The following is a 7,752-nucleotide window of genomic DNA, read 5'->3' as shown; positions in this document are numbered from 1 at the left end:
TTTGGTAATGGAGTCTGTTTAGTCATAGAATTTTTTACAGGTTCTCTCAGCAAAGTTAATAGGACAATAGCACATTACATCTGTAGTAGTTTTATTTCACTGCTGAATGACTTGCACTGTATTTATTCTTTCCATGCCTTAAAATTCCAACTATTATTGAATTCTCTGCTGTCATGGGCTATGACCAAACATTAATAATATTTCATATTCTAAATGTTTTGTTCACTAAAAATGCACATGAAGAAAAAATTGGTTTTGAAATATTATTTTGGTCCCAATTCTAATGCCAGCAAAGTGATATGAAAACTAGAGACACGAGAGAGAAAATATAGTCAATATAATTGCTCTCCTCTCATTTACCATCTTTTTTCCCCACTAGATTTAATTTACTCATCATTTTCACTTTAATTGTTTTTATACCTCACTTGCAAACTGTAATAGTCAAAAAGGAAATAAAAGACTTACATATTTCCAGAAGTTTTAATTTGGGAGTGTTTGCACACAATTTGTCTGCTGACAGTTCTAAAAAACAGTGAAATATTCAACTGATCTAGTTTAACTTTCTCCTAAAATCTATTAATACCAAATGTCAAAAGATTAAAATACACTAGGTTGTTATGCCCTTGGGTACACAGGGGAGTAAAAAAATCTTTTTCCTCTACATATCCTGTGTCTCTGTCCAGCACCCTATAATTTAGACTAATGAAAGACAGCTTAAGGAGAGAAAAACAAAAAGAAGTTTTTAACCTGTGCATGATGCATGGATAACTCAAATAGGTGGTTAGAACTTGGGTTTATCTAACATCCTAAGGAAAGAACAGTGAATTTTTAGAATTGTGACAAGACAAAGGAAAAGGACTTTGAGCTTCTATGTGTGGCATATCACGAGACAGCAAGTAGATGGGGAAATTAATAGTAGATAAGAGTAGTTCCAACAAGTTTGTTATGCAGATTCCAGTGGGGCTATTAAGGGTCTAGAGTTGTCTCTAATGCTTAAATCTTGTCCTTCCTGGTAGAGAGGAAAGTTCAGCTGTGCTGTGCTTAGACACTCAGTTGTGTCAGATTCTTTGTGACTCCATGGACTGTAGCCCGCTGGCTCTTCTGTCCATGGGGATTCTCCAGGCAAGAATACTGGAGTGGGTTGCCATGCCCTCCTCCAGGAGATCTTCCCAACTCAGGGATCAAATCCAGGTCTCCTGCTTTGCAAGTGGATTCTTTACTGTCTGAGTCACCAAGGAAGCCCAGAGAGGAAAGTGCAGACACTTTTACAAATTCATATCCTGGTTTACAAATTTATATATCCTCCTATTTAGGAGAAGAGCAGATAATTTTTCTTCTATCTGCTGCTTCTCAATTTCTGTCAGCTCAAAAAAATCTTTCGCCAAAGTGACATACTTGGGGCTGGCCTGTTCTGCTACCACTCCTGTCCATCAAAGAGAATTTGGGTGGCATGGAAGGATCTGATTTTAAAGGCACTGCCTTTCTGATGAAGAACATTTTTACCTCCAAATATAATTCTTTCTTTGCCATACTTGATGTTGTACAGTGCATATTGGATAGGATTTCTGGTTTTGTTTTGTTTTTGTTTTTGTTTTTTTTTGAGGAAGGTTGTAACTCTAGTTCAACTTGAAGGCTTCCAGCTTTAAAACAAATGGGTAGATGGTCAGTATACAAATTACAGAAGAAGCAGATTGTGGGAGGGATGCGATGAGTTCAGATTCACACATATTCATGTTTTCAGTTTGATTTCACATGGGACATCCAAGTGGTAATACTGAATATGCGGCTGGAGTTTGTAATTCAAGGAAAAAGCTTGGAGATACAAACTTGAGATGGATTAGCTTATGGGTAGAAATTAAAGCCATGAATATAAAAAAGATTTTTTCAGAAAGAAAGTGTGGAAGATGTCCAAAATAGTACATAAAGAAAATCCACATTTACTGGTTAGATGTTACTAATTAATTCAATTAAAATAGTTAATATTTCTTCAGTCAGTTCAGTTCAGTCACTCAGTCGTGTCCGACTCCTTGTGACCCCATGGACTGCAGCACAACAGGCTTCCCTGTCCATCACCAACTCCTGGAGCATGCTCAAACTCATGTCCATCAAGTTGGTGATGCCATCCAACCATCTCATCCTGTCTTCCCCTTCTCCTCCTGACTTCAGTCTTTCCCAGAATCAGGGATTTTTTCCAGTGAGACAGTTCTTCGCGTCAAGTGGCCAAAGTATTGGAGATTCAGCTTCATCATTAGTTCGTCCAATGAATATTCAGGGTTGATTTCCTTTAGGATTGACTGGTTTGATCTCTTTGCAGTCCAAGGGACTATCAAGAGTCTTTTCCAACACCACAGCTCAAAAGCATCAATTCTTTGGCACTCAGCTTTCTTTATAGTCCAGCTCTCACATCCATTGATGACTACTGGAAAAACCATAGCTTTGGCTAGACAGACCTTTGTTGGCAAAGTAATGTCTCTGCTTTTTAATATGCTGTCTAATTGGTCATAGCTTTTCTAACAAGGAGCAAGCATCTTTTAGTTTCATGGCTGCAGTCACCATCTGTAGTGATTTTGGAGCCCAAGAAAATAAAGTCTATCACTGTTTCCATTGTTTCCCCATCTATTTGCCATAAAGTTATGGGATTGGATGCCATGATTTCATTTTTTGAATGTTGAGTTTTAAGCCAACTTTTTCACTCTCCTTTTTCACCTTCATTAAGAGGTTCTTCAGTTCCTCTTTGCCTTCTGCCATAAGAGTGGTATCATCTGCATGTCTGAGATTATTGATATTTCTTCTGGCAATATTGATTCCAGCTTGTGCTTCATCCTGCCCAACTTTTCACCTGATATACTTTGCATAGAAGTTAAATAAGCAGGGTGACAATATGCAGCCTTGATGTACTCCTTTCCCAATTCAGAACCGGTCCATTGTTCCATGTCTGGTTCTAACTGTTGCTTCTTGACCTGCATACAGATTTCTCAGGAGGCAGTTAAGGTGGTTTGGTATTCTCATCTCTTTAAGAATTTTTCACAGTTTGTTGTGATCTACACAGTCAAAGCCTTTGACCTAGCCAATAAAGCAGAAGTAGATGTTTTTCTGGAAGTCTCTTGCTTTTTCGATGATCCAACAGATGTTGACAGTTTGATCTCTGTTTCCTCTGCCTTTTCTAAATCCAGCTTGTACATCTGAAAGTTCACGGTTCATGTACTGTTGAAGCTTCACTTGGAGAATTTTGAGCATTACTTTGCTAGCGTGTGAGATAAGTGGAACTGTGTGGTACTTTGAATATTCTTTGGCATTGCCTTTCTTTGGGATTGGAATGAAAACTGACCTTTTCCAGTCCTGTGGCCACTGCTGAGTTTTCCAAATTTGCTGGCATTTTGAGTGCAGCACTTTCACAGAATCATCTTTTAAGATCTGAAGTAGCTCAACTGGAATTCATCACCTCCACTAGCTTTGTTCACAGTCGTGCTTCCTAAGGCCCATTTGACTTTGGACTCCAGGATGTCTGGCTCTAGGTGAGTGATCACACCATTGTGATTATCTGGGTCGTGAAGATCTTTTTGTATAGTTCTTCTGTGTATTCTTGCCACCTCTTCTTAATAACTTCTGCTTCTATTGGGTCCATACCGTTTCTGTACTTTATTGAGCCCATCTTTGCATGAAATGTTCCCTTGGTATCTCTAATTTTCTTGAAGCGATCTCTAGTCTTTCCCATTCTACTGTTTTCCTCTATTTCTTTGCAATGATCACTGAGGAAGGCTTTCTTATCTCTCCTTGCTATTCTTTGAAACTCTGCATTCAGATGGGTATACCTTTCCTTTATTCCTTTGCCTTTAGCTTCTTTTCTTTTTTCAGCTATTTTTAAGGCTTCCTCAGACAACCATTTTTCCTTTTTCATTTCTTTTTCTTGGGAATGGTCTTGATCACTGCCTCCTGTACAATGTCACAAAACTGTCCATTTCTTAAGTGCATATTATGTCCAAATTTTCTGCTTAAGTATTTAACAATGAAAATTTCATTTAAATCTTCATAATAATCTTATGAGATAGATGCTATTTTTTTTCATTTTGCAGATTAAGAACTATCTTATAGAGGTTAAGTAACTTGACCAAATCACATATCCAGTAAGTAGTATAACCAGGAGTTTGACTTAGTCCATGCTCTTGACCATTGTCACATGCTTTCCAAATATTTATTGACCAAGCATAATACAAGGCAGTTGAAATTCAGCAGTCAAAAGACAGACAATCCTGCTTTCATGGGGCTTACTATCTTGTGATGAAATAAGTCTTACACTTATAAGCTGTAAGTAAAATCATAAGCTTAAATTGCAATAAGAGCTATAAGTAATTAATTGGGGTAATGTGTTGGTGGGTGTAAAGATGGGGTGAGAGCCATTAGACAAGTGAGTTGAGGAAGACTGCTTTAATAGTATTTAATGTGCGATCCAAATAATCAGAAGAAGCCAGGGAAAGAGCTTTATAGGAACAGAGAATAGCAAATGGAAAGACCTTGAGATGAGATAGGATGAACAAAGGGAAAAGTGACATTAGAGGAGCACAGAGAAGGCAGGAGTCAAAACTACATAAAGCCTTGCAGGCTGCAGGTAATAGTTTAGACTTCTTCTAAAAATAATGGGAGGCATTAGGGAGTTTTAAGGAGAGGAGTCATAGGATCTCATTTAGATATAAAAATAGCACCTTGATTGCTCTGTGAATAGATTGAAAGTGAGTGAAAGTTCTAATTGCTTAGTTGTCCTGGCTCTTTGTGACCCCAAGAACTGTAGCCCGCCAGGCTCCCCTGTCCATGGGGATTCTGCAGGCAAGAAGACTGGAGCGGGTTGCCATTCCCTTCTCCAGGGGATCTTCCCAAACCAGGGATCGAACCTGCGTCTCCTGAATTGTAGGTGGATTCTTTACAGTCTGAGCCACCAGAGAACCTGAATAATAAATTGGAGGGAAGTAAAAGTGAGAGACGCAGGAAGACCAAGTGGAACTTCCTACAATAGTCCATGCAAGACATGATGGTATCTCATTTTAAGGCAGTATCAGTGGAGATGAGAGGAAGACCACTTTTTTTTTTTAAATATGTACTTGGGTCTATCTTTTTTTTTGGCATTTTATTTTTTTTTTCATTTATTTTTATTAGTTTGAGGCTAATTACTTTACAATATTGTAGTGGGTTTTGCCATACATTGACATGAATCAGCCATGGATTTACATGTATTCCCCATCCCGATTCCCCCTCCCACCTCCCTCTCTACCCGATCCCTCTGGGGGAAGACCACTTTGAAATATATTCTGGATATCGATACTATAGAACAGGCTGATTGATGTGAATGTAAGAAAAAGGGAGAAATAAAAGTGATTTGTAGCTTTTGGGCCTGAGCGACTATGAGGACATTGATTCCATTTACTGAGAAGGAGAACACTGGTCAAGGAATATGTTGGTGACTGGGAAATCAATAATGTTTAGGTAATGGCTGAGTTAGACTTGTCCATTAGTTGCCAAAGTGGAGAGGTCAAGTAGAAAGTTGTAAATATGTCTGTAGCTCTGGAATAAGTTCTAGATTATAGTTTTAAATTTAGAAGTCATCAACAGACAGATAAAGTCATGGATAAATAAGATCACTTAAAAGGAAGAGAGATTTAAAATAAGAAAAGAAGAGGGCACTGAAGTCCCTGGGATTTCTGATTAAGGTACATGATTGTTTGGGGATTGGATACAGAGGAAGCAAGTTCACTCACTCATACATAGGAAGAACTGGCAAAGAAAACCATAAAGGAGTAACTAGTGCAATAAAAACTTGGCAATTTAACAACTCCCTTCTTCTTAGGATACACTTCTCCACTGGCTTTGGTGAAGATGTACATTTCTAGTTTTCCTTCATTGCATGAAGTAATTGGCTTTCAATAGGAAAAGGTAAACTTCTTCCATGAGGAGAAGATAGAAGTATGAATACTAACACAGCTAAGTTTAAAGATTTGGTTGAGGGAAGAAAATGTATTTTTTTCTGATGACTTGTGATCTCAGTGAAGCATGTGCTCAGTTGCTCAGTCAAGTCTGACTCTTTGTGACCCCATGGACTGTAGCCCACCGGGCTCCTCTGTCCACAGGATTTCCCAGGCAAGAATACTGGAGAGAGTTGCCATTTCCTCCTCCAGGGTATCTTCCTGACCTAGGGATCGAACCTATGTCTCCTGAGTCTCCTGCATTGGCAGAGGGATTCTTTACCACTGCTCCATGAAACATAAAGTGATGCAATAAACTAAGGGTAAAGATGGAAAGAGCTGGTGGAGAGAATCATTGAATAAGATTAAGCAGGAATGATCTGAGAAGGAAGGTAAGAATTAAGATAGAATGATATTATGGAAACTTGAACAATGAAGAGTTTCAGATAGATGGAAGCAATCTGCGTTATCAAATGTTTTCTGGAAGCTCATTGATGTAAAGAAAAGATTTTACATCAGAAAGTTATTCTTAATGAAAGCAGATGCAGCAAAGTGGTAAACTAAGAAGCCTGTGGGAAGTGTGCAAGATAAGGGTATAGAAACTGCTAGGGAGGACAGATTTTTCAAGATTTGTCAAGAAAAGAAGATAAGTGAAAATAGCAAGAAAAAGTGACTTCTTTTAAGGAGAGCTTTATTTTATTTTATTATATTTCACTTTTGCTAGTTTTATTGAAAAATACTTGACATGTTTGAGCATGTGATTGTAGGAAAGTATCCAGTAAAGAAGGAGAGGTTGAGAAGAGAGAAAGGAGAATGGATAATTGATGAAGCAAAGTCCTGGGGGAAACTACCTGGGATGAGGTCAAGAACACAGGTGGAATTGACTGTAAATTTGACACTGCGGTTACAGACTATTCTAAGAACATTTATAAAAGAAGTTTGACCTCTTGACATTTTCTGACATTCCCTACTGAATAGAACCATAATGTATTTTGTATTCTTAAAGGTATTCATTAATATTTCAATGTTTTTTATGTTTTAAGTTGTCTTACAGAAAATTGCTTAAGTAGCTCCTTATCCCTCTCAAATTTATTCAAAAAGGCATGTAACTGACTCTTCTTTAAGTATCTCTCCTTTAATTAGTATTTCTTTCCTATTTCTTATTTATGTCATGAAGAATTAAATATTAACATATTGTCTATGATTTAACCTAGAGTGAATATAAATGGTATTCTGGAAAAAAAAAAAACTGACTTCAATTTTACTTGCTACGCCTCTGCTGAATACCTCATTAGTGCTTTAATTCATGCAGAAAAGGTTAAAATGTACTGAAAGTGACAATTTCTAAATGAAAAGCACCGTGCTTCTAGTTCACTCTCGCAGTAAAGTGCAATCATTCCAGGCAAAGGAAAGTGTTAGAGAAGAGTTGTCAGAGTTAGTATCTGAGTTGAGTTACCATATGACCCTCTCAGAGGCAGGGACATTGGAACCTAGGTACCCTGGATGAAGATGATCACATCATTTCTTTGGGAAATAGATGAATCAGGCAGGAACGGATATTGTAATGTCTACTTTCACAGGCTTCTTTATAACTTCGGTACAACTGAAATATCACTTCTTGGAGACTGTAATATTGTGTGGGTTATGAATGCAAATTAAAATGAAGAATTGAGAGGAGAAATGTTTTCATTCTTCATATCATTTGTTCTTTGGTTAGTTGCTTGTGTTGGCAACAGGGGATCTTCTGAAGAGATTATCAGAATAACTGATGATGTGTGAATAGCCCCATTTGTATGTTTAA

This window comes from Cervus elaphus, chromosome X (assembly GCF_910594005.1).
Source record: "Cervus elaphus chromosome X, mCerEla1.1, whole genome shotgun sequence".
NCBI classification, from domain to species: Eukaryota; Metazoa; Chordata; class Mammalia; order Artiodactyla; family Cervidae; genus Cervus; species Cervus elaphus.
Note: the sequence above shows the minus strand (reverse complement) of the source record.